This window comes from Petromyzon marinus, chromosome 3 (assembly GCF_048934315.1).
Source record: "Petromyzon marinus isolate PM22_M1 ecotype Great Lakes invasive population chromosome 3, UKy_Petmar_22M1.pri1.0, whole genome shotgun sequence".
NCBI lineage: Eukaryota > Metazoa > Chordata > Hyperoartia > Petromyzontiformes > Petromyzontidae > Petromyzon > Petromyzon marinus.
Genome location: NC_133669.1, coordinates 1553705 through 1581010, shown reverse-complemented (window position 1 = coordinate 1581010; position 27306 = coordinate 1553705).

The window sequence follows — 27306 nt, the reverse complement described above, 5'->3', positions numbered from 1 at the left end:
GTGTCTTTGTTGTGTTAACGTGTATCGAGATGGAGCGGCGGTGCCCGTAGACTTTGCCTGTACTTTGTCGAGGAGGTGACTCCACTTTGGGTATAGTTTAAGGCCACGAGCGCGCCGCCGTGAGGCCCGAAGGAGTCCCATGTGGGAGACAGTGCGGCCTGCGCTGTGTTCCGCTAACCATTAGCGGCCTCACCAGGCATGGCTAATTGAGCCCAGGTGAAGCGGGAGTTTTTTTTTTTACACAGAAAATGTTCTTTTTTACTTCAATTAGTTACAGACTTTTTGTAGCTTTAATTAAAGCTGACTGGAACTGTTGCGGTTTCAGCAAACGTCGGGGGGTGGGAGAGCGGGGGGCGGGGGGGTTCGGTTGAGTTCTCTGCACCCCCCCCCCCCCCGTGTATTGAGGCAACGGCTCCTTGCCTCAACCAGTCTCAAGTCACCGGCCTGAGGTGGCCACCGGCGGTGTTTCTGGACATTGTCTGCCAGCGTGGCCCGTTGTCAATGACCCCGTTGACCCCGCTCTAGCCTCGTGGCCAATGGGCTGGAGCCAGCGGCCTAGAGCAGGGGGGTCGACAACCTGCGGCTCCTGAGCCGCACGCGGCTCTTTAAATCACTGCTTCGTGACGTCACACACCATAGGTCACACGTGTACATGTATAATAGGACAGCCGCTGTAAAAGTAGAGTAGAGGATACCTCGGAGGATTTCGCGGTTGTGCTGAGCGGCTCCATTGCGTTGTTCGTTCGTGCCGCGCGCTGTTCAGCCCCACGTCTCGTATTCACATTTTTTTTTTACCGAATTAAAAAAAAACATCTCTTCTTGTTATTTTGGTTGCCGATCCCTGGGCTAGAGCCAGTGGGCTAGAGGCCGTCAAGCCGAGGCCATCGCGCAGAGAGAACTGTGAAAGCCACAGCGTCGGCTGTCAGCGCAGATGTAAACCCGGTGGTCCTATTGGCTCGCCGGATAGCTCTTGTGTCGTACCGCGCAATGTCCGGCGTGACGTCCACATGTCGCTCCACGTGCTGGGCGCTTACCCGGGAACTGAAGTCTGACGGCGTTTCACTCGAAACGTCGTCAGACTTGGGGCTGAACAACGCGCGGCACGAACCGACAACGCATTGCGGAGCCGCTCAGCACAACCGCGAGATCCTCAGAGATATCCTTGTCTCTACTTTTACAGGGATTCTCCTATTGTATATTTACACGTGTAACCTACGATGCGCGTCCACGCATCGGTAATCACTATTGTTTGAGCTCGTACTGGGATTACGTGCGCAGGCTCGCGCGCAGCACGTAAGCGGCGCGTCTCTATTTGTGCGCACGCAACTCTCTTGACAGGTGTCCTCAGCAGTTCTGCGGTGGGAACGCGTGGCCGCGCGTGGACAAGCGCGACTTTCCGCCACGGAGAGGGGAAGGAGACGCAGATTCACACGTTACACGGCCAGCACTACACACAGCCACTCCGTGTCACCATGACATTCTGCGCTGTTGTTCTGGTTACGTACTCAACTCCTTGAGTGATGATGGGCTACGGATTTTAACTTGACGCCACCTCCCGACTGGGAGCGTTCCGACCGTGGGCCACGACTCGAGTCGGGCCTCGGCGCCCTCAGAAATGGACGAAGTCGCCTGCGGAGGGCCCAGAGAGGCCACGGAGTGGGAAACTGCAGCGAGCCGAGGAGCTCTCCCCGTGCCCGCTGTGAGTCGCGAGACACATCCACGTCTGAGCGATCAGATGTGAAACTTTACCGCACGCTCATATGTGAATACACACAGACGCTCACACAGTTGCATGCAACTGATCGCTCGGGTGTGGACTCGCCTGAAGTGCACACGCATTTCCAGCTTTCAGCTTGGGTTGTAACCTGTCATGACAAGACAATTAATTCACATGCAGTCCTCCCCCCTTGCGGTATTGTGAGATCTATTCCTTCTTCTTCTTCCCATAATGTGTCCAGGAATTGCGCACCTCAGAGGTGGCGACTCTCCTCTCGCTCCTTGCTTTCGTGACCTGTGGGAGCTGTGATGCAGCTGATGCTGCTGCTAGTTCATGGACGGACACAACAGCCGCACGGCCCCGCGGCAGCCGCTCAGGTAGCTCGGTCCGAGTTCAACCCCAGGATCGGGCCTCAGAGGCACCCTTGTCCCTAAACCGTGAGCGGCACGCTTTCACCTGGAGCTCACACCACCATAATAATAATTTACTTATTTATCCAGAAGAGCCACAATAAGTCCTATGACTCTTTTTTTGTAGGGTTCTGTCACCGCGACATTGGGTTTTTACTTTAAGATACGAGCGAGAGGAAACAGGAGCATCTGGAAAAACCCCACGCACGCGAGGGGGCAACGCGTGATCCCTGCATCGATGAAAATAGATTTTGATGAGCCCACTCGCTTTACTGCCTTCTCATGGCGAGAAATCGTTTGTTACCTCCTCGACACCCACAGGCAGTGAGTTCAGCGACTCTTGCGTTCGCGCTACGCGGCGGAAAATTACAAAGCCAGTAGAGTTTTACTTGCAAGTGTGTAACCTGACCCATCCCTGCGTTCAGCTTGTTCAAAATGTACCTCTTCTTTTTAAAGATCCCACATTCATGGCTAACCGCCAGCCGGGAGGAGGGGGCCCATCCCACACTGCCCCGAGGCCTGAGGTATGTGGAGATGAAGATCTGTGACTTGGTGCTGACCGTGGGCCAGACCCGGACTGATCCCGGGCCATACCTGGGCCGATCCCAGGCCAGACTTGGGCCAATGCTGGGCCAGACCTTGGCCGATCCCTGGCTAGCACCTCCGATCAAATTATTCTGAACGTGCTTGATCTCGTCAAAGCGTAGTTGAGAGTGACATGGTAGCGGCGACACAAACAACTGACTTGGTTCTCGCGCCTACTCTCTCAATGCCCCAACACCTGGAAGCCCATTGCTTCATACCAGTCCTTGGAACCTCTCCTCCATCTAAATAGAAATATCATGCCGAGCTGTGGATTATTTACAATAACTTCACTTGCAATTGTATTTTACATATATGTTTTGTCAGTTTATATGTTCGTACAATCGTCACCCGACACATGTTGAACGTTTCTGTGACTTTAATTGTGATTGTACTATGATCAGTCTAAAACTAATCCGCCAGAGTCAACTCACGCTCCAGGGAATGTATGATTTCACACTGAATTATGTTAGTGCGGAAGCTTTATTTATTTATTTATAATGTTATACAGTTGCGTGACTTCTGCGATCTCTGGCTTTCAAACACAAAAAAAAACAAACACTCATTAACTTTATCGGCCAAACATGCCAAAGCAAAAAAAAAGCCTTGAGACTCAGTGAGGCTTTCTTGGTTAAATAAATGACATTTTTTTTGTTAAACTACGATTCATTATTAAACACTGCACTATATCCGGAGCAATGCCGTAAGCCGGAGGAGGAGCAGAAGACAAAGTAAAAAACAACCGCAAGTTCCGCTGCGATGATGCATCGAGCGAAACAACGCATTGCGGTGCGGATGAACTTTGATTCTTGTTGTTGTTGTTTGCCTGCAGCCGAGTTGCGGTTCGCGCGGAGAGGGGACGGCGCGCCTCTCTGAGCGCGCGCCGCGTGCCAAGCACCGGGGCCGGTCACGCGCGCAGCGCACGGCGGCGACGCGCTGACGAGGCGCTCACTAAGCGCGACCGCGTTACGCGGTGACGAGGGAGCTGGTTGGTGATCAAGGAGAGAGGCAGGCGGGTGGTGGGGGAGTGGAGGATTTGTGCAATTCTCGTGCGACTGTCGTCATCCCACAGGACACGTGTCCATTGTGGAAGCCTCGCAGCTGCCGGTGCATCACCGTGTGCGGGACAATGAGGCCGGCAGAAGGCACAGACCTCCTCGGGAATGTCGCTTGAGGTGGTTATGTTTGTCCACAGCTCTGTGCCGCACGCGATTTAAGACGCCCAGCTTAAAAAAAAAACAGTCGTGTTCACCTCCACGTCAATGCAACTGGCACGTGTTACTTTCTCAGAGCTAGAAATGAGCCCTGATTCGGCCATTAACGGCAATTCAATAAGATTTCTGTCCGCGCGGTGTGTTGGCGACCGGGTTGAGACTGTCGACGAGCCGCACTCGAGAACCGGGACTTAATCACGGGCGGCTGCTGATCCCGCGATTTCAAGCCGGGACCTCAGGGCGTCGGCTCAGTGTCACCGACGCGCCGTGATCCCTCCTGAGCCGTCTGGCTGCCTCGAGAGGGATTTGTTTAGTGAAGAGGAGAGGCTATTGTAGGAGGCGGCGGTCGTGGACGCGTGAAGCGGGTTTGAGACGTGAACGCCTCGACGCCAGTTTCTGCCCGCTCACTCTGCCGTCCGGGTAGCGCTCACCTCCGGTGATGTTCCCGGCCTGAATGTTTGGGAAATTCCACATTCCTATGGTGGGCGTGAGTCCGCGACTCATCCCAAAAGACGGCTTTTTTACTAACTCCCCTAAAACGCGATGCTCGTGGTTTAGTTTATTGTCCTTCCCCCGCACCTGCGAATACCACGGTTGGCTTACGTATGGTGCGAAAGAAGTTCAACACACGTAAACATACACATACGTACAATTACATTGCCAGCTGAGGCGATGCCTTGCAACCTTTCTAAGCACAGCACGGATGAGCAAGGAGCGGTGGGGGACACCGGGTGGCGAGAAACGGCCACGGACAACGGAGACTTGAGCCGAATTATCGCAGCCTCGCGGCTCAGACCGGGGGCAGGGGTGAGGGGGGGGTATGAGAGGGGGGGGGGGCAGCCCCCGAGCCCTGTGCTGCCAGTGGCCCCACTCTGCACGCGGCCTCCCAGGGGCCTGCGTTCACAGTCGCGTCCGGCTCCAGTATCCAGCAAGCTGCCAAGCCAGGCCTTCAACTGAGCCTCCACTTCGCTCGGCACGCGAACTCACACTCCGCCGCGCACGTGTTCTCACTCAAGCCCACGAGAAGCACGCTGGTGCGCAGCTCAACGTTAGCTTTGTTTCGACGTGCAAGTGTTTTGTTACCAATATTGCCCCAAAACCGTGGACACACCGAGGGACACTACTGGTGTTGGTAAGCCGTGTGGTGATTTTAACAGAGATTGGCTCAATGGGGTTTAGCAGTTTTTGTTTGTTTTACCGGCATCAGGCGGATGGATGGACAAAATATTTCTCCAAGCGCACCAATAATCAGGCTTACCGGGATCTCCTTGGGTACTAAAAAGGACAAAAATCCGTCACCCTGCCGGTAATTCTTAGAAGAGTCCCGCGAATGAAAGGGCAGCGGGGGGAGTCCAGGCGCAACTCTCACGCACGTGGTTTTGTTGTTGCTGTTATTGCTGCTGTTGTTGTTGCTGTTGCATCAAGCGGTTAGGGCGCACCGACCTCCCCGCGCGCGATGCTATTAGCGGCGTTAGGTCCCTCGCCCTGGCTCGGCTCTTGTTTAACGCCGCAAATAAACACTGGGGGTGGGGGTAGGTGGTGGGGTGCTCACACAACAACGCGCGGCATCGTCGTGAGCCAGGCGATTGTGGAGCGAGGACAAGAAAGCGGGACGAAAAAAGCCGCACGGACACGGGCACGGGGCGGCTGAATTAAAACGGCTTCCAAGAATAACCCAGTGTGTGTAAAAGTAGGGTTCATGGAAATGTCACTTGTGTATAATATTAAATTAAATTCGGTGGTATAAACAAAGCGTGAACGTTTTTTCACCCCCCAATGCATTCCAGTACAAGTCAATGAGCACGCCTCCCTGCTAATGCTAACCACAGGCCGAGCACACTAATGTGCATTATTGCATGCAGCCACCTCGACTAAATTGAGAAATCTGCGGTCAGAGCCAGTTGCACTCTGCAACTGCTGTCGCGAGCTGCAGACTTCGCCATTGGCGCACGCGTACAAAAAAAAAACAAAGACAAAGATCCCCCGTATAGACTTAACAGACTGTAGGGGCAAGTGCTGTTAGCGAGCACCTATAAAGGCCGGCACGGCACACGAGGGGGTGGGTGGCCAACACCACGCCCGGCCGCCTTTGTCTCCCTAGTGACGATGTTTTACACGTCGCACCAGGTACTCATTTGAGGCTGAGTCGACCTAGGGGAGGCCCAGGACCGGTGCCAGATAATCGTCACTGGTGTCGGTGGCCGTGAGCGGGAATCGAACCCGGGTCGCCAGGTTCATAGCGCAGCGCGCGAACCGCTACACGATCGCGCACGGGTACACACAACAACAACCGCCATTCGCCACTAAGTGACGGTGACGTCACCACGACGCTTGTGTCAGGCTATGTGCACCTTGAGGCCACCTGAAGTGTCGAACGCCCGCTGGCAGGAGGTCACGGGGCAGATCCAGGTGCCACGGGTCGACTGACTGAGATGACTGAGATGACTGGCTGATGCACCACCTGTGCCCCCTACTGTGCCAACCTGCTGTGCTTTATCCACCCGGCGCTCCGCTCGTTGTTGCGAGCGTCGCTCCTCCGCCCTCCGTTGTTGTTGGAGGGCGACTGCCTCCAGCTGCCCAGTAGCGTCCTTCACGAGCCTCCTCCACAGAGGCCGATCTTGACACCGCTGGTACCAGTCATCGGCAAGTCCGCTCAGCTCCACTTCCTCCTGTACCACATCACTCCATCTCTTCTCTAGCCCGTGCCGCGCCCGTTTAGCCCCCTCAATCCGGCCGAACAAAAGCTGTTTCGGCATGCGGTGGCTGGGCATGCGGGCTACATGACCCAGCCAACGCAGCCTTGCCTGCCGGAGGAGCTCACCGATGGGACCGAGCCCAGATTTTTCAAGGATATGTGAGCTCCTCACACAATCCAGCCTGGTTAAACCCAGGATGGATCGAAGGCAGGCCAGCCTAAATGTTTCTAACCGGCGAAGATGTTCCATTAGGGGGTTCCACGTTTCGCAAGCGTAGAGAAGGGAGGGAATGACCGTGGCCGAGAAGACCTGAAGCTTAGTGCGGAGCGACAGACCAGGTAGCTTTCACACAGTGTTACGCAACCGATGAAAAGATATTGCCGCTCGACTGATTCGGAGTGAGACCTCTGCTGTTAAACTGGAGCCCGTCATAAGCACACTGCCCAGGTATGGGAAACTCTCCACTCTCTCCACAACTGCCCCATCACCGATTGGGAGTTGTGGGGGTGCAGTGTCCGATGGTACAAAATACCCAGGAAGGTGCTTAGTTTTGGTGGGGCTGATGGTAAGACCCCACCTCTTAGTGGCACGCTCCAGTCTCAGCAGCAGCGTCTCCAACTCCTCCTCTGAATGAGTGGCTATTACCAAATCATCGGCATACATAACGTGGTTGACCAATAGGGAGCCATCCCTTGACCGCACCCGGGCATCGATTAGCCTCCAATTATATCTGTACCATATGGAGATTCCCCCAGTACAGCTTTTGAAGGCGTCGCGAACTACGTGGTCAAAATAGATGTTAAATAATGTGGGAGCCAGAGGACATCCCTGTCGCACCCCAAGGTGTACAGGGAATGGCTCTGACTCCCGGCCACGTAGTTTTACCCAGGCCCGCTCACCATCATGAAGGTCCTTAATGATCGTGAGCAGAGGGTCAGGTACTCCAAAAGCACGAAGAACAACCCAGAGCCCAGGCCTACTGATGGTATCATAGGCCTTGACCAGGTCAATAAAGCAGAGATGTAGGTCTTGCTGGAATTCCCTATGCCTCTGCTGTAGCAGACCGACAAAAAATATGGCATCTGTGCAGGACCGCCCTTTCCTGAAACCGCATTGGGGCTCCGCAAGCCTCTCCTCAGCGTGCCTGGCAAGGCGATGTTGAATAATCCTTGCCAGGACCTTTCCCGGCACACTGAAGAGGGAGATGCCCCTGTAGTTGTTACAGTCTGTGCGGTCTCCCTTCTTAAAGAGGGGGACCACCAGGGCATCCTTCCAATTCTGCGGAACCCGTCCAGTGGTCCAGACTGTTGTTATGATGTCATATAGGACAGTCTGTGCACAAACGCCACCCTCCCTCAGTATTTCGCTTGGGAGATCATCTCTGCCCACTGCCTTTCCTGTTCTCAGACTTCGGATCGCCTTCAGTACTTCCTCAACAGATGGCACCTCAGCCAGCCACTCACAGGGGGTGACTTCTTCCAATATTTGAGGCACCGCAGCCTCAGCAGGGTCATCCTCACTTTGTGCCACGATGTTTTCCTGGCTGAGGGATTTTCCCTCCCCCAGGAGCTCACAGAAATGCTCAGCAAATCTGCAAACCTGTTCCTGGGGGTCGGAGATTGGATCACCGTTTTTTCCCCTAATGATGGTAATAGGTGTGGTGCTGCAGGTTACTTTTTTGATGGAGTTAAATAGAGATTTGTGATTGCGGGCCACTGAGGCAGACTCCATCTCCTCAGCAACCCGCGACCATCACTCATCCTTGCAGCGCCTCACGGCTCTCCGAACCTCCGAGCGAAGGCTGCGGTAAGCCTCCTCATTCTCTGATGTGGGATTCTGTAGCCGATGACAGTGGGCCTGTTGCTTTTTCTCAACCATCCTGAACACCTCCTCTGTCAGCCAGGGTCTCTGGGGAGGTCTGGACCGTGTACCCAAAGCAGCCATTGCAGCTGCATGAGTCACAGTCCTAAACCTCGCCCATTTGCCCTCGACATCAGGAGGAGTCGGGGACGATGCCAATCCCAGCCGCAAGAAATGATGAAATTCTTGCTTGCAACTTTCATCAGATAACTGAGACCAGGCCACTTTAGGTTGGAATGGGGTCCTGGGTGTACACCCACCACCGGAGTGGACGAATGGCAGGCGCATCTTACAGATGACTAGTCGATGGTCAGAGGGCAGATCAGCTCCACGGTAGGTCCTGGTGTCAAGGACATGGGCTCGCATCCGCTGGTCCATCACTATGTAGTTCAGCAGATGTTTTTTCTTGGACCCGGCATGCATCCATGATGTTGTGTGGTTGCGCCGATGCCAGAACAGCGTGTTGGTAATTACAAGCCCATGGGCTGCACAAAAATCTAACAGCCTCCTACCGTTGTTATTGAGCTGATCTGGCCCATGCCCTCCAATCACTCCAGACCAGGTACCAGCATCATGACCAACTCGGGCATTGAAGTCACCCAACATGATGACTCTATCCCGAGGTGCCACTTTAGCCAGCACCTGTGACAGGAGGTCATAGAAGGCATCTGACTCATCGGCTTTGCCTGCATCCCTCCACGGATGTTCGTCGTCGGTGGGGGCATAAGTAACCACGACCACCACTCCTCGCCTCCGGTTGATGGGAAGGCGAGCCCAAAGTAGCCTGGGGCTTACAGCTTCCCACACCTCACCGCCACGCCCCCACACCCCCTTTATTCTTTTGTTCAGAAGAAGAGCCATACCCTGTGGTTTGGCAGTCTGCTGCCCCGAGTAGAGGACTGTCCACCCCTCATGGTGGCAGGAGCCAGAACCGGTCCACCGGACCTCCTGAATGCCACAGAGATCCAGGCGGTACCAGTCCAGCTCCCGACAGAGGAGTGGCAGCCTCTCCTCCGTAGTGAGTGTTCGAACATTCCACGTGGCCATCCGTAGTGACTTTTCGTTGTTTCTGGAGGAGCCCCGAGGGTAGAGATTCAATCTCCTGGCTCCGCCAATTGGGGTTTGGCCAGGAGACGTCATAGACGCCTGTCCCCCCGGGGCCTCCGGCACAAGCTTATTAGTTACATATTTCAGTTTAACTCGTGGTTTAGTGGTAATTAATTGAAGGTGGAGGGGTTACCAGCCCCTCGCACCCGTCCAGAGCCTCCGTTTAGCCACTGTGGTGGACACAGACGCCATGAGGGGAGGAGCCAATCGGAATTTGCCCTCCCCCCACAGCACTGTCCACGACAGAGTTGCCCGTCCGGCACCGTGAGGAGGTAGGGGGTTGTTTTGCCAGACACACACACACACGCACACACACACACGTGCACGCACGTATGGTCTTTAACAGACTGGAGGGGGCAAGTACCGTGAGCGAGCGCATTTCACACACATCTATACTTACAGATAGTACACACATAAAGACACAAACACAAAGATCCCCGTATAACCTAAACCGACCTTTGAGGCAAGTGCTATTAGCGAGCACCTAGGAAGGCCGGAAAGGCACACGAGGGGGTGTGTGACCAGTACCATGCCCGGCCGCCTTTATCTCCCTAGTGGCGAAGTTTACACACCGTAGCATGCACTAATTTGAGGCTGAGCTGACCTAGGCAACGCCCAGGACCGGTTCAGAAAAGCGTCACTGGTGTTAGCCGTGAGTGGGCATTTTACTCGGGTCGCCGGTTTCGTAGCACAGCGCGCTAACCGCTGCACCACCGCTCCATCCAAGTGCAATTGGTGAGCACCTATCAAGGCCGGTGCATTCGATCCGATCCTATCGCTCCATCTCCGAGGCGGCTGTCCCCTCTCGGCTGCGATCCCTCCCCTGGCCGCCATCGCCTCGGTCCGTCGGTTCATCGTCCCATCGAGCTGTCGCGTTCTGCCCGAGCCCGATTACTTTTCATGAACCGCCACTCCGATGTCTCACGCTCGTGCGTGCGCGTGCGCTCTCCGCTCTAAGTCTTCCTCTCCCCGTCTCTCAACACGATTCGCCGCAGGCGTCGCTTCACGGTTCTCTGCGTACTTCTCAATTCCATTGTATTTGTCAATGTCCACGTTTCCAGTCCACGGGTCACAGCAGAGGCAATATTCACCAATTGAAAACATTCCCTCTTCCGCTTAACTGATACGTTGCCTTCCATCGTTCGCGGATGCTTTGCGCGTGTTTAGTTTGTTGTCCTTCCCGCGCACCTCCGATGAGCAAGTTTGACAACGTACGGTGCGAAAGAAGTTCAACATACACACAACAGGCTCAGACTCCACTGCCCACACGAAGTTCGATGAGAGGCGTTTGACTGTGAGTGGCGTGCGGCGCGCTGTGGGAGTCGGGCGGCGGTGATTAATCGCCGTGTGTGGGGAGCACATTTGCCGACGCACAGGCCACCACAGTGCAATCATCACTCATGCCACACAAACGAAAGGGTGCGTTCATAGAGCCGAGCACAGCCTGGTGCGTGTTTCACACGATGGACCATCAACATTCTCCAACGATCAGCACCAACACCAAACAATCAACACCATCAGCACTACCAAATCACAATAGCCGTCATCACCTCCAGCATCAATTCATTTGTAAGTCTATGAATCACATACGCGCACGTGAATCTATCTCTATGTAAGTATATGGGTCTCTGTGTAAATCTATGCCTCTCTATGGAGAAAGAGCATCTAAGCAGTTGGCCCTACGATGCAATAATGGAGCGGGAGGGGGGGGAGTGCTCCTGTCTCAGAAACACGACGATCAATATGATAAGATTGCTAAGACACACTTTCTTGGTCTTAGCGACAAGCCGCTCTGACAAAGATGTGAAGCGTTAGAGGCTGCTGCCTGCCACCGCAGCCTCCTTGCTTCTCCTGGAGGTTGAGCGAGGTGCCGGAGTTCACACGTCTGCCAGCGAAAGTGAGAACGCGAGCAAATTACATTCCCGTGGGCTTTTTTATTTTCTTTATTTCGTTGGTTGCTGTTGCTGCACGCGGTGATGCGCGGTGCGCTTCAATAACAAGCCCGAGTCCACGTCAAGTTGGCGTGACCCGCCCCGGGTTCAAATCAGCGCCGGTATCACTCATCTCCATTTGGGCTGTCCTGAGTTCATCATCATCATCATGATCATCATGATCATCATCATGATCACCACCATCATGATCGCCATCATCATGATCACCATCATGATCCTCATTTTCATCATCAGCCATGGTCACCACAATCTGCTTGTATTTTAGTTTGTTGTCCTTACCCCGCACCTCCGATTAGCACGGTCGGCGATGTACGATGCGAAGGAAATGTAATATACATACAGCACCACTCTCACGATCGTGAAACGGTGGTGGAAATTCCACATTCCTACGATGGGGTGGGGGAAGAAATTTCGATATTGCTTGAGCTATCGCAGACTGAAACAGTTACCCACGCAATACAATGTGAGTTTATAAACAGATCTTTTTGCGGCTTCATCTCAGGATGATCCGCACAATGTGGGAGCCGGGTACAACCAGAGACTGCGGAGCGATCAACCATCGCTTTAACGATTCCCGTGGCTGGAGCGGTACCGTCGTGTGTGCCCATGTGATACAACCGGTTCTCACTAACCCGCTCCCTTCCATACACCATGAGCGTGGGAATCGATGGCAAACGATGAATCGCTGCATCGCCGCATGCCTAAAAGGTGTACAATGGATAAGACAAACACGACGAATGAACAGATTGGGCCCTCACACGCGGTACGATTGCTGCATTGGCACAGTTTGGATGTAAAACCGAACTACAACAAAAACACAGAGCCCATTGTCAATCCCCTCCTGGGGATTGACAGTTTTGTGACCAGAAAAAAGGGGAAAAACCCTATTAGTATATTTTGGCACTGGCAAAGGAGGCCTCGTGATGTAGATGCTTAGCCCGAGCTCTCATTACTCTGATAGTGCGTTGTCTTTGAACTGTGCGCCTTTTGGCGTCATCTGGTCGAACACCGTATGAGACTAGGCTTTAAGAAAAGCTGTCTCTGGTGTGGACCAATCAGTTTCAAGGACAATGCATAAATTATGAGAGTATTGTTTTTTGTTTGCATTTGACTGCAAGTATTGTGGTTAATGTTATCATGATTCCTTGCAAAAGGTGTCAGTTTTGTTGCCAGAAAAAAGGGGAAAAACCCTATTAGTATATTTTGGTACTGGCAAAGGAGGCCTCATGATCTACACCATTGAGTTCGATGTATTTCCGAACATCACCACCTAGCCAGTGAACTGGAGCACGTACACCAAGCCCTGAAGACGAATAGATATTCAGACCACACAATCCATAAAGCTATCACCCCAACCGTTGGGAAAGAACCATCTGAGGACCCAATCAAAACCATCACCTTGCCATACATAGCAGGGGTCACCAAAAACATTTCCAAAATCATGAGCAAAACACAAGATCCAGGTTCGATTTAACACAGTACATAAAATTTGTGAACTGATCCCATCTGTGAAGGATGTGATCCCTGACATGCAATACCCCGGTGTCTCCAAACTAAGCTGTGTCTGCGGCTGTAGTTACATTGGGGAAACTAAGCGACATGTCTCGCCCGTGTTCGTGAACATAAGGCGGATCTGAAACACGGTAGGACCAATACCTCGGCCGTGGCTGATCATTGTTTTAATGTGGTGGGTTCACACGAAATTGATTTATCTAAGACGAAGGTACTTTGCAAACCCACTGGCTATCAACAAAGATTCGTTCATGAAGCCATCCCTATATACAGACATAGACACAACTTCAATAGAGAAGATGGGTACAAACTGAGAAATCACTGGAAGGACGTTATCAACCAGTTTAAGTCATAACTGGCTGTGATGTTTCAATTTTAGACCTGGCGGCCCTTAAATTGGTGGAAGCCCACCACCAACACCATCACTACCAACAACTACTATCACCTCTAGCAGCCCTTTAATTGGTGGAAGCCCACCACCAGTGCCATCGTGGCCCTCTACGAGTACCACCACTACATTAACATCAGCTGCCCCGCCCCACTCACATTAACATCAGCTGCCTCGCCCCACTACATTAACATCAGCTGCCCCGCCTCACCCACATTAACATCAGCTGCCCCGCCCTACAACATTAACATCAGCTGCCCCGCCCCACTACATTAACATCAGCTGCCCCGCCCTACCCACATCAACATCAGCTGCCCCACCACATTAACATCAGCTGCCCCGCCCCACTTACTTTAACATCAGCTGCCCCGCCCCACTTACATTAACATCAGCTGCCCCGCCCATGCTGATGACACTTTTGGGCTACGCCCATTTCAAACCTTTATAAACAGTTTGCCTTTAGAGGCTATAGTCCCCTTTTCCTGATGACGACCGCTCGTGTTGCGATCGAAACGTCGTAGTTTTTTGTAATTTTCGTTGAACCTATCTACGTGACTTTACCGAAAGACCCAAAGAATATTAACCGTACATCTCAAATCAAAACACTTCCCTCGCCCACTTTATCAGTTAATAAACACCCAAAACCAAAACATTCATACACACACACACCGGTTTACCAAACCGCGCATTAACGGCATCAACGCCCTGAACTGGATATGCAGATCGGCGTGTCCGCTTGGCGCACTCACACACACAAACGCACACACACACGCACTCACACACACACGCACTCACGTTGATGACAGCATTGGCAGCATCCTGCGTGGATAGCTCCTCCGCCTGAGCAGAGAGCCAACGTTCATGTGACCTGCACCCAGGGCTACTGGGGATACGCGGGAGGCTGTGTGTGGATATAGTAAGTGTCTGCCTCCGAACCCATCTGTTCACATTGGCACGCACGCACACACACGCACACACACACGCACTCGCACACACAAGCGCACACACACACGCACACACTACCTCGCCTGCTATGTAGAAGGTGGGTTCGATCCCGACCCTGACGCCTGCTGTCTATTTGAAGTGTGCATGTTCTCCCCGTGCTCGCGTGGAGATTTCTCCGGGTCCTTTGATTTCCCCCTCCACATTTATAACCACGCGTTTCGAGCATTTGCCTGCTAGACATTTGCACGTGACAAGCCAACTTGGTTGAGCTATCAGTTGTGGTCGGGTCGCTTCTGAGCAAGTCTACATAGCTCAGTGGGCCTTACCTGGTAAAATAAAAAAAATAGTTTACATGGTTTATAGTTCGTCGCAATGATCAAGTTTGGATTTACAATTACGGAATATTAACATACTGTTGTTGATAACTTGCATCCTTTTGTCAAGCCTCTGCTGGTTGAATGGCTGCCCAAGCCATATCGGTCACGAATGTTGTTTGACCATACTTCACCAAGCTGGTCACATGTGGGTGCGATCTAGACGGGTCACTCGCCACTGATGTTGGCCGTGGCTGGGAATGTAAATTGGGTCTCTGGGTTTACAGTGCAGTGTGCTGATCACTGCTTCCACCGCTCCACCCACATTAAATAATATAATTGTCTGAACGTGACCGTAACTAAAAACACTGCGCAACTGAGCAGATGCGTGGAAATAATGTGTTAGAAGGCTCCAGGGCAGTTAAGGGAAGGGTATAGTATGATAAATGTGCAAATGAAAGCAATTACTAGATAGTTTAGTGATGAAGAGTAGAGAGCGGTGAATTAATAGCAAGGACATCCACACGCAGAGATGGAGTGACAACATCATCTCGTGAGCGGGAGCTACGTATATATTTTAATTTGCAGGACCATGAGAGATGCCGAGGGCTTGGTGGGGGGGGGGGGGAACGTTCATCCAGCAGTGGATCGATCATGCATGTTGTCACTGTACACCAGAGGTACAGACCAGTCTTAAGTACAATGCGTTTACACCTTCGAATCTGTAACCATTCATCCTGGATATTCAAATAAATATATCTTACCCACATCACATGTAGTCTTATTACTTTACACTTGTTCATTCCAGTAAAGCCTCAAGACTATTTTTCGGGAGGGTCCTGCAAAGTGGACAATACCAGCCTCGTGTTATGGTTTGCTTTAGCTATGGGAGGAAACCGAAGAAGCCGGAGGAAACCCACGCAGAACAGGAGGAGAGAACCCTTAATAGAGCTTTGTTTTAGATCGCGTAAATAGATCGTGTAAAAAACAGGAGGAGAGAACAAATAAACTGCGAACAGAAAGGCAGACGAGTCGGGAATCGAACTAAGACGCTTCTTGCTGTGAGGCCTCGACTGGTATCGCTGTGCAATGCCGTCGCCCCTAATATTAAACGTCCCCATGCAGCATGAGGTTGATAGGAGTTGTCACTCTGCGAAGGTGTGGCTATAGTTTTGAGCTTTGCTCAAGGACGTAGCTGTATTTTTATTTAAAAAGGTGGGAGAGAGAGAGAAAACAACTCCATCAAACGCTGCACCAATCTTTTACCATCACCACGACGGTGTTTCCGCTGAGTCAGGCCACTTCACGGCTTATCTGTTTAGGGTTGCACTGGGTATGAAACGGGCTGGCTGGCTCCTTGACGGTCCCTCTCTGCAGAAGTCATTGCAGCCCTGGCAGGGTTACTCCTGAGGGCAGGTGTCCTTGAGGCCAGCACGGGACACACATTCCCATCTTGACGAATCGGTCGAAATGTGTCACCCTGGTGGCAGGCGAGGGGCCCATCGGGGGGGGGGGGGGGGTCTCGCCAGACGTTTTATTTGGCCCACTCCTCCCTTCTCTGTTTACAATCCTAGGGAGATGACAGGAGAGATAACGATCTCGAGAGATAAGAGCAGAGAGATGCAGAGGAGATAGAGACGAGTGAGATTAATTTACCTTTTAAGTTATTCAGCTTGTTATGTTTATTCGAATTTGAATTTAAGCTGATAATTTCTGCGCCCACAGAGTTTGCATGAATCCGTGGCCCCTTCGTCTGCTTGGGGCCCTGAACCTTTGCTTGGTTTGCTTGAGCTTAGCGCCACCAAATCACCGTGGCGATTCTGCCCACTGTTGATAATGGAGACATAGGTACTTTGTCTTGTTTTCAGAAATGTTTTTGTCAATTTGTGTCTCGAGGCACCGCTTGGAATTCCCGGGGAGCAGTGACTCACACCGCGCGTGAGAGAACAGCTCGGGGAAGCGGGCATCACGGAACTACTGTTCAGATCCATTCGAATGACCTTTCCTTATCCGCACACTAGGGGGCGCGTTTTTCTCCCCACACCCTTGCAAAGGGGATACATATTTACTGCGCGGCAGTCAACCCCATGTAATATATATATTTTGTTTAAATGCTCAGCGTTGCAATTTCGCCGAAGTAAGACGCACGGGCGAAAACCCGACGACTCCGGCGCAATATTTAGCAAACGACGCACGCATCACGCACGCCGCGGGGCGTACGCACGTGGAACTTCTTTTGCACCGTACGTAGCCAAACGTACTAATCGGAGGTGCGGGCGGGCGGGGGGGGAAGGACAACTAAACTAAACACAACAAATCAGTCCTTAAAAAATGAGTTTTCAATCTAGACTGATGTACAGCCCCCAACGTTGGAAGTGCGGCGAAACGATCTCGAAACGATCTCGGAAACGATCTCGAAACGATCTCGCCTGCAACGGCCACGTGCGACGCCAAGCCACGGATGTGCGTTAAGCATCGCCGCCCCCTTCGCCAGCAAGGACGAGGCGTCATCTGCCACCGTCAAAGACGAACAAACTCAGCGGGACGCGTCGCCCGAGACACGTTTGCTCGCTCTCCCTTGCACGCCGGTTTACACACCAGATCCGAATCAAAGTGAACCCGCGTGGTGTGATATTACACACATGCACACGCCTGGTGTTACGCCAAACCTGCACGGATGTGGGAAGTTGTGAAGACGGATGGCGGCGCAGCTGATTCCTCTCTGCTTGGGCGCGCGGCTCAGAGGGCCAGACGAGCGCTCGGCACACGAAGCCTCCTCCCTTCAAACATTCTCACGTCAACGTGCTCGGCGATCTGCGCAGCTGCAAGAGGAACGCCATCCTTTGTTTGTCGTTCACATTTCACCTGTAAATGTTGTTGGGTTTAGTCTCCAACGCGCCCGTGTGTTTTAAGCAGTAATTATTTGGCACGTTGTGTTTAAGTAGTAATTATTTGGCACGTTGTGTTTAAGTGACAAACATTTTGCTAATCGCCTGTGTCGTGTGGTGGCGGGTTTAACGACACATTTTGTATTTTCTACGCGATATAACCCGACAAAAAAACATTATCATCGATAGTATTGGTCGTGAAAGCATCCTACTACTACTTGTTAAATATCCTTTATTCAGCCTGAAAAGCCTCGAGGAGTCTCAAGACTCTTTTGAGGAGCGTCCTGCATCGCGGTGGTTCACCAATTCCATAAATGAGTGTTCGGTTTCACGTCGGAGTACTCGGAGAAAACTCGGGAACAACACTCAAAAGCTCTACACAGATGGATGTAATAATCCACTGCTCTACTGCCAGAGTGTGCGACTGAACGCTTGGCTGCTTTGGACGACCGGACTAAGAAGAGATCGACTCCGTGACATCCACGACACGAAGGGTTCCAACTCCACGGGCTGCCGTCGACTGGAAAGGCTCCTCGCGTGTCAAACGGCGACTGGAGCCCTCTCACAGTCACACCGCCACCCTCCTGGCTCAGGGCAAACTCGGAGTTCGCACACTAAGCAGGGCCATGGGGTCGAGCCTTCGGCGTTTCGGTGGTGACATCGCTCGCCGTCTTCACCGCCCGCCGGCTTCCTCATTCGCCGTGTTCTTCGCTCGCCATCCCGAAAGTTGCCACGGAAAGCGGCTGCCGCGCGCAGCGCCCACGCCACCCCCTCGTCAGGAGGGGTGCTGCAGGGTGGTGATGTTTGAAGCGCAATGGGAATGGGGTGGTTTGTTCCATTTGGGGTTCTTCTTCGAAATAAGCAAGAGAATGGCATTGCGAGCAGCGATGTTTGTTGTTGCCGGGAGTTGTTGTCGTTGTGTTTGTTTTGCCTAATAAGTGGGCACGGCGAGGCTGTAATCGTTGCCGTGTCACTGGGTGTAATGCGCACGTCTGTCAATGGAGCGCGATCCTGAAGTGTGCTCATGCACACAGACACACCCAAATATATACACGCACAAATGCATGCCTGCATATATACATACAGGCATAAATAAACACAATGGCACGTACACACAAACACAGACCATATTTACATGTACACATGTTATTGCATAAACACATTTAGTTTCTACACGTTGTACATTCTGTACTTTCACGCATACACGCTCGCACACACATTCCTGCACACAGGCGTGCAATTTATCAATCACCAAGTGAGAGCTCATCGGCACCGAGGTCTCTTTCGCAAGGGAGCCCTGGGCCGCAAGCAAAACAATGAGCAGGGTGGAAAAAAACCAAGCAACACTATCTAACGATGATTAAACAACAACAACAACAACACGTCAAGCAAACGTGATCAAGACCCTGCTTCTCCTCCTTCGCCTCCTTCTTCTCCACCCTCTCCCTCTCCTCCTCCCTCTCCTCTCTCTTCTCCTCCCTCTCTCTCTTTTTATTTGTCTCCTAAGAAGATGCTCGGTGTAGTCGGCACTTTGCTTCGTTCATCATTTCGGTTTTTTTATGCTTTGCTTTATCCTCTCTCTCCTCCCCCTCATCCCTCCTCTCTCTCCTCCACCCTCTCCCTCTTTCCTCCGCCATCCCCTCCATGTTCTGCTCCTCTTACCTCCATCTCCCCTCTCCATTCCCTTCTGCCCCCCTTCACTTTGATCTCCTCCATCGTCTCCCGTCCCCTCTCCTCTCTCTCCCCCCTCCATCCTCTTCAACAACAACAGCCGCCATTGGTCACTAAGTGGCGGTGACGTCACCACAGCACTTGTGCCAGGCTCGGTGCACGTTGAGGCCACGTGAATGATCGAATACTCGCTGCCGGCAAGGAGGTCACGGAACAGACTCGGGTGTTATGGTGTTGACTGACCGCAACGACTGGCAGATGCACCACCTGTGCCCCCATCCTCACCATCCTCTCTTCCCGCTCCTTCACCCTCTCCCGTTCCCTCTCCTCCCCCACCACTCCCCTCTCCTCCACCGATCCTCTCCCCTTCTCTCTCTCCCCATGCCCTCCCCCCGGCTGGCTGGCGCTCACACGGACACGCTCCGCTTGAGTCCAAGACTCCCTGCGAGAAGCCTCGTCATGGGTCGCCTCGCGGGCACGGCGAGGGAGGCTGCAGAGAACGCGGGGAGGGAAAGCGGGCCGCTGGAATTATAATCAACGTGTCAGCGCTCCTCGTATCGCTCGACAACGTTTGGGATATGTGGAAGAAATAGAAAAAAAACCTCCCACAAGGCGTGTAGCAAGGGGGATATATATTACCGTATTCTCCGGATTATACAACTCTCGGGAAAGTAATACCCACCCCACGCCTGTACGATGCAATTCAGCGATCTGCTCAAATGGCCACTGAGTGGGTGTCCGTCTGCTGGAACACAGCCCTGAGCCAGTGGCGGAGATCCCACGTTATCATGGCAGACGAAAGTCTATACTCAGAACGACCACTTCTGGATTTCCTCCAAAGTGGTACTCGTTTTATCGACCCATGAGGGATGATGGGTTGTGTCATCCCTCGACCAGGATTTAAACTCGGGCCGCTTGAGACGCTTCGGAAAGTCATAAGCACCACAAAATTGTGTGAAATGTTGATAGTTAAATCTGGTCTCACGCACGCACATGCTTAACGGATTATAAGACGCACCCCCAACTTTTGCTTTGATTTACGGGGTGGTGGGGGGGGGGCAAATCTGCATATTATTATCCGGAAGAATGAATCATCAACTGCATCAGGACGTCACCAGGCGCATTGTCCTTCCTTCACGAATGAGACATTAAAGGCACGAGTCACAGTGGTTGCGATTGTGGCCACGTAACCCAAACTGTGGCCCGCACAGTGACCCCCTTTGGCCTGCGCTCCCTCAGTGGAGGAGGGGAAGGAACAGCGAGACGACGCCGCCGCCGCCGGGAGCTCTCTTGCAGCCCCCTCCTCGTTGCGAGCAGCAGACCTCGACTTTGTCGATGGGTTCCGGATAATATTGCCATACGCACGAAATCGAACGAGGATACAAACTACATAGTCTATAGAATAATCGCTTTTTTGTAATAATCATCATGGATTTTTTTTTTTCAAATGGCATCGCGACCCCCAATCTTGACATACCAGCGTACATAGACATCACGTGGCATAGTCACCTTCGTCAATATCCCTGTCACGACTTAAACATCTCCAAACCAACAATAATGGGGGGTGTTTGTGTGATGTGTGTGTGGTGTGTGTGTGGTGTGTGTGTGGTGTGTGTGTGGTGTTTGTGTGGTACGTGTGTGGGGTGCGTGTGTGGTGTGTGTGTGGTGTGTGTGTGGTGTGTGTGTGGTGTTTGTGTTTGTGTGGTGTGTGTGTGTGGTGTTTGTGTGGTGTGTGTGTGGTGGGTGTGTGGTGTGTGTGTGGTGTGTGTGTGGTGTGTGTGTGGTGTTTGTGTGGTGTGTGTGGTGTGTGTGGTGTGTGTGTGGTGTGTGTGTGGTGTTTGTGTGGTACGTCTGTGTGGTGTGTGTGTGGTGTGTGTGTGGTGTGTGTGGTGTTTGTGTGGTGTGTGTGTGGTGTGTGTGTGTGGTGTGTGGTGTGTGTGTGGTATGTGTGTGGTGTGTGTGTGGTACGTGTGTGTGGGGTGTGTGTGTGGTGTTTGTGTGGTACATGTGTGTGGTGTGTGTAGTGTGTGTGTGGTGTGTGTGTGGTGTGTGTGTGGTGTTTGTGTGGTGTGTGTGTGGTGTGTGTGTGTGGTGTGTGGTGTGTGTGTGGTATGTGTGTGGTGTGTGTGTGGTATGTGTGTGGTGTGTGTGTGGTACGTGTGTGTGGTGTGTGTGTGGTGTTTGTGTGGTACATGTGTGTGGTGTGTGTGTGTGGTGTGTGTGTGGTACGTGTGTGTGGTGTGTGTGTGGTGTGTGTGTGGTTGTGTGCTCAAGCGTGTGTGGGTGTGTCTAAGTGACCAATAACACTTACGAACATTTGCACCAATCCCGGGCATCGCCTAGGTCAACTCAGCCTTAACGAGTGCGCCGTGTGGTGTGTAAAACATCAGCGCTGGCAAAACAAAGGCGTCCGCGTGTGGTTGCTGGCCACCCACCCACTCGTGTGCCGTGCCGGCCTTCCTAGGTGCTCGTTAACAGCACTTGCCCCAACAGCTACGGGGGATCTACAGTATGCCTCTGTGTGTGTGTGAATACACAACGTCTACACCGAAATGACCGCAGCCTCTGTGACTTGTGGCGGCTTTGGCATCGTCGAATGCAATCGCCGCATCGGTTCAGCCATGCAGCTACGAACGAGCACGCGGATGCACAAAGAGAGGGGGCGGGGGGGGGTGGTGCAAGGCGGCGTGGCGGCAGATGCCCGCTCCCCGTGAGAGCGAAGCCAGACGCTCGAGGTGCGCGACTCGGGCCGGCGTGGCTTGGGCCCCGTGTCCCTCACAGCCACACGAGACGCGCGTCATCCGTTACCGCTGACAGACCGGCGGCGCTCGGGGCCAAGAGCACGAGTGGGGGGAGTGGGGGGAGGGGGGGCAGGGATCTGGGGGAAGGGAAGGCAAAGGAGAAGAAACGATCCCCGCTTTAGTTGGAGAGGATTTTCACTGAATGCTGTTTTGTTATTGACTGTGCCTTTCTTGCAACGTTTCATTGCCACGTTGGGGTGTTCGTTCGGAAATCTCGCAGGGCGGTGCGCGTCACCGCGCGCTGCGGAATGCCCCTGTGGAAGGGAGTATCGCAGCGAGAGTTCTGAGACAATTGCAAGTGACCTCTGTGACCAGGTCGACCTTCTTAAAGAGCCCATGTCGACCCAAGTCGTTATCTGGTAAACTCCCTCACTCCGACTCTATTACCCAACCATGGTCTGCTCTGCTTTGCCACGCTCCACTATTTTGAGATCTTTGTCGTATGGCAGAGTTAAACCTAACTGTTTTCACTTTGTATTTGACAGAATGAAGTAAAAACGCCAAACACCATGTGAACAGCTGTTTTCTTTTTTTTTGTCCGGCTTTTGGTAGCCAGGCTCGGACCATCAGACTTGACAATCTGGCTTAATCATGCGCAACTGAAACCCAGGTTGGAACTCAGGCTCTCAGCCTTGGCGGCTCGGTGCTCTGACCCCCGAGCCACGTGACTACCCCCTGTGCTTTCTAAGAGGGGACGAGATGTGAGAGGAGGACAGACAGAACACAAACACACTCGAAGGTTATCAGACAGACCAATGACTTTTTATTCAGAGGCCAATGAAGACCACACAAGAGAGAGAGAGAGAGACAGATCTGTTTCATAAAAAAATACAGCACAAGAAACAGAAGATCATCGACATTGGTGCGATGCAAAAATACAACACGCGATTTGAATTTTAAATGCATCAGTACGGAGAGTACGCACACACGCAGAGCAGCACGGTTGTGGCATTAACGAGGCACGGAGTGACGCTGGGCGCTAATGAGCTGAACAGCTGTGCCACGTACAACGCATGGACCTCAGCGGTCGGACGAGTGAGACAGGAGCCAGGCGACAAGTCATCACTCGTTCGATGGCATCAGAGGGATCCCTTTAAGCTCACGATGACCAAGGAAAGAGTCACATCATATATATATCTATATATGAGACCACGGTGAGGGGAGGTACTGGGTTGCCAGATGTGTCATTGACATGGGATTGACTCGGTGCTACAGTGAGACAATTGTTCACAATTGTGTACGTGAGTAAATGTGTGTGGTGGCCGGGCGTGGTGATGGCCACCCACTCCGTCGTGTGCCGTCACGGCCTTCATAGGAGCTGCTACTCGCTAACAGCACTTGCCCCAAGTCTGTTAAGGCTGCACGGGGGATATTTGTCTTTATTCATTGGTTGACGCAGAACGTCACTATTCCATCGCTGACCTCGATTAATTTCTTAACATCAGGTGCAAGTTGCATCTGAACTTGTGCTGGACGTACCCTAGGTCAACTCAACATTAAATACAAGCACCCGATTTGGTGTGTATACTTGAGCACTGAGAAGACAAAGGCAGCCGGGCGTGGTGATGGTCACGCCACCACTTCCGTGGGCCACGGCGGCCTCAATGAGGGCTCAATAGGTTCACCAGCTCCCACAATGTCTGCGGATTCTACACCAGGATTCTACATCAGGCGTCATTCATTATGGAGTTGGTGGTGAGAGTAGGAGCTGGAGGGCGGCTGGGAGGGTATTTTTAATATACATTTATATAAGATCGTGAAAGAGAATTTGCCCTGGGGAAATCCGTAGTTTTTTAAAGTGGGCATTAGTGCAACAATATCAAACCTTCCCCCAAGTTTGTGTCTCTCGTGAGCTTTTAATGAAAGCGATGCTGGAGACGAGGGGGGGTCAGCGGGGGTCACGCTGCGTGGAGGGAGGGGACGACTCCCCGGCTCCCGTCCCGTCCGGTGCCAGACTTCATATTAAAGAAGAAACACACCGCCACCCCCAAGAGACGCTTCAATTATGCACGTGGCCGTCACTGGCCCGGCTATGGCGGACCCCCTGTGTCTGCGGCGGTCCGAGCGGGGAGAGCGCTTCGCAGGATTACCCCACCACCTCCTCCTCCTCCTCACTCCTCCTCATCATCACTCCTCCTCCACTCGCCGCGAGCGTCCGTCTCGCGCTCCCCGAGGTGTGGGGATGGAGAGCGCAACGGGAACGGAGGAGCGTCGCGGGCCTCAGCGAGCACAGATAACCACTCGTCTGCTTGTTTTTGTTGTTGTGAAGGAAGCCGCTTGGCTACATATTTCCCGCGATCTATGATGAAGTCTGTCCCTCCACTCGTCTGAGGACATTTCACGTGAAAACTACAAATCCCCCAAATCCTTGGCAGCGCAACCCATACCACGCAGCTCGTCCTAACCCTTAACCTTAACCCCATCTCTAGACAACCCGGCACAGCGCTCACCAGCACCAATGCCCTTCACCCGCTGTGGCTTCCGTGCAAGATTTGCAACGACCTCCATACAGTACCTCTAAACGCGAACGCGCGCTTAGCGTGTTTTGTTACGTCTGACTGAATGTCCACGTTCAGTCACAAAATTGGAGGCTCCATGAACAGAGCGGCTTACCAGCTTGTTTTGTGATGACCATGATGGTTGTTGTTGTACAGCAGAGTTCACTGCACACACCCCCACACGCACACGAGGCGCAGAGGCCGGCGACAATACCAGGGTGTTCCGTCTTCGTGGGTCGCCGGCCTTCGACGCCAATCTACACCGCGCAACGCATTGTATTCCGAAAAGGGCGTTTCTGTATATGCGTGGCTAGTTGTATTTTGTTCTTTTTTTTGCACGAAAACATGTTGACGTTTTCATATAAATTCTAGGAATAAAATCGCAGCGCGTGAACCCAGATTTAGCCCCGCCGAGTGCACTCGTGGGATTTTCCGCGAGGGACACGTAGAGTCGCGGTGCCTTGCTCAACCTATTGCCATCATCATCATCAGGAGCCATTGTCTATCCACTGCTAGATGAAGCCCCCGCTTCCCCTCCCCCCTCCCTCACATCGTCGCCATCCAACCCACTCCTGCACACGAACTGACCTCATCGCTCCATCTCCGCTGCGGTCGTCCTCTGGGGCCCGTTGATTTTATTGTAGAAATAAAAAAAAATGTTCGTGAAAGCCAATGCGCTTTTTGTTCGTTCACGCAATGCTCGAGATTTGCAACGAGAGAATGCACAAGCAACGATGCCTCAAGCAACCGAGCACGTGAAACATCACGACGGGACTGCGTCGGCAGCGGCGTGCGAGCACAACGACTCACTCACCCCGTTCTTCAACAAAACCACCTTATCCAAGAACGCTGTTTAATAGTACATAGGAGTACCAACGGTACCCAATATCTAGAGATTAGACTATGATGATGGACCTCATCACAAGAGAAACATCAGCGCAGGCCCTAAGACAAAAACACAAACACATTTTCTCTATTACTTGATGGTGATGGTAGACAAATTGACCGCAGTGCAGTTAAATTTCGATTTACAGCTTTCGTGACTGCAAGGATTCATCTTCTTTGGTTCTTTCGGTAAAGTCACGTAGAATGAGAATAAAATAATAAATTGATAAAATAAAATAACACAATAAGCGGCCTTCATCAGGTGATGTTGTGGCCGAAACGTCGTGAGAATATTATTGTGTTATTTTATTTTATCAATTTATTATTTTATTCTCATTCTACGTGACTTTACCGAAAGAACCAAAGAAGACGCAGTGCAGTTCTTCTGAACTGGTGGTTTGGGTAAACGTGGAAAAGCTCAGAGCGATTGCACATTCACGCACCTCTTTGCGCGTATCGTTAAATACAATCTCTGCAGAGACGTAAGAGAGATCGCCTTGTTATCATCGGTGTGTTGGAAAACAAGTCTTACAGTCTAAACTTCATACCGTGACCGGTATACTGTTCGAATGGTGACACTTTACCAGGGCGAGAACACGCGATTCGATTTCAGCCGACGTAGCACAGAGCGGTGGCGATCACCGAGCCTGCGGTGCGCATTGAAGTTCAACCCCCCGGGTTAGCGCCACCGGACTTGGCCGATGGTGAGCGCTGAATCTGGCTGCCTTCCCGCTCCTCCGTCAGGGGTCCCTCGACTCTGAAGCCATGGCGACTGCGCGGCGCGTGACTCGTTTGCAACTTCTTTACGAAGAGTCGAGAGGGAAAGAGAGGAGGGCACCAGGATATGTGACTCAGTGGAACAATGTGACCCCGTGGGATTGTCGACTGCCGCCCTCGTGTTTAAGTGAACGATTAACGGCGACGATTCGAGTGTTGGTGTGGTGTTGTGGTGGTGTTTGTGTGGTGGTGGTGGTGTGGTGGTGTGGTGGTGGTGTGGTGGTGGTGGTGTTGTGGTGGTGTTGGTGTGGTGGTGTTGGTGTGGTGGTGGTGTGGTGGTGTTGTGGTGGTGTTGGTGTGGTGGTGTTGGTGTGGTGGTGGAGTGGTGGTGGTGTTGTGGTGGTGTTGGTGTGGCCGATCGACTCTTGAGTACCTGCGAGGGTTCACGCGGACCGATCACAAACACCAGCGTCGTTCGTTCCCGTGATTGTCTGGAGGTCATTATCGACCTTTAAGCGATTCTCCTGCCAGATTTCTTTCCGGTTCACAAGACGGTCCTCAAATCATAAATAATCCATTCTCGCGAGCACGATTTGGTGCGCGCGTCATGAGCGTGAGAATTAATTTCGTGTCGCTGAATTGATTCATCGTTACGAGCCGAATAAATGAGCCATCATTCCACCCCATCCCGTGCTGCCACGGAGAGCTCTAACCCTAAAGTCGTTAATTCAGATTTTAAATTCAGGTCAGTTTATGTGTTTGGATGTGGCCGTCAGTCAGTGCCAAATCCTTGTGAATACACAAACTATTTGGCGATGCTGCGCTGGCAGTGATGCACAAGCACAGATAACAACAACAACAACAACATACAAACAACTCAACGCATTCATCAATAACACTGTGGCCTTAAAAGGGCAAAGTATATCATAGGTGACGTTTCAGGCAATGGCCCTTATTCACAGCACGCAGAGCGGCCGGTGAGTTATCGAGTACACTTGTCAATAAACGGGACTCAATTCCAGGAGCGAGCGGGTGACACCTTCCCCTGAAGGGTGGCAACTTCTCTTTCGGGGCTGTGCTTGACGCTTCAGTGCGGAAAAGACTTTCAGGAGCGTGCCTAGTGATGTAACTGCATTGACTGGCATCGCA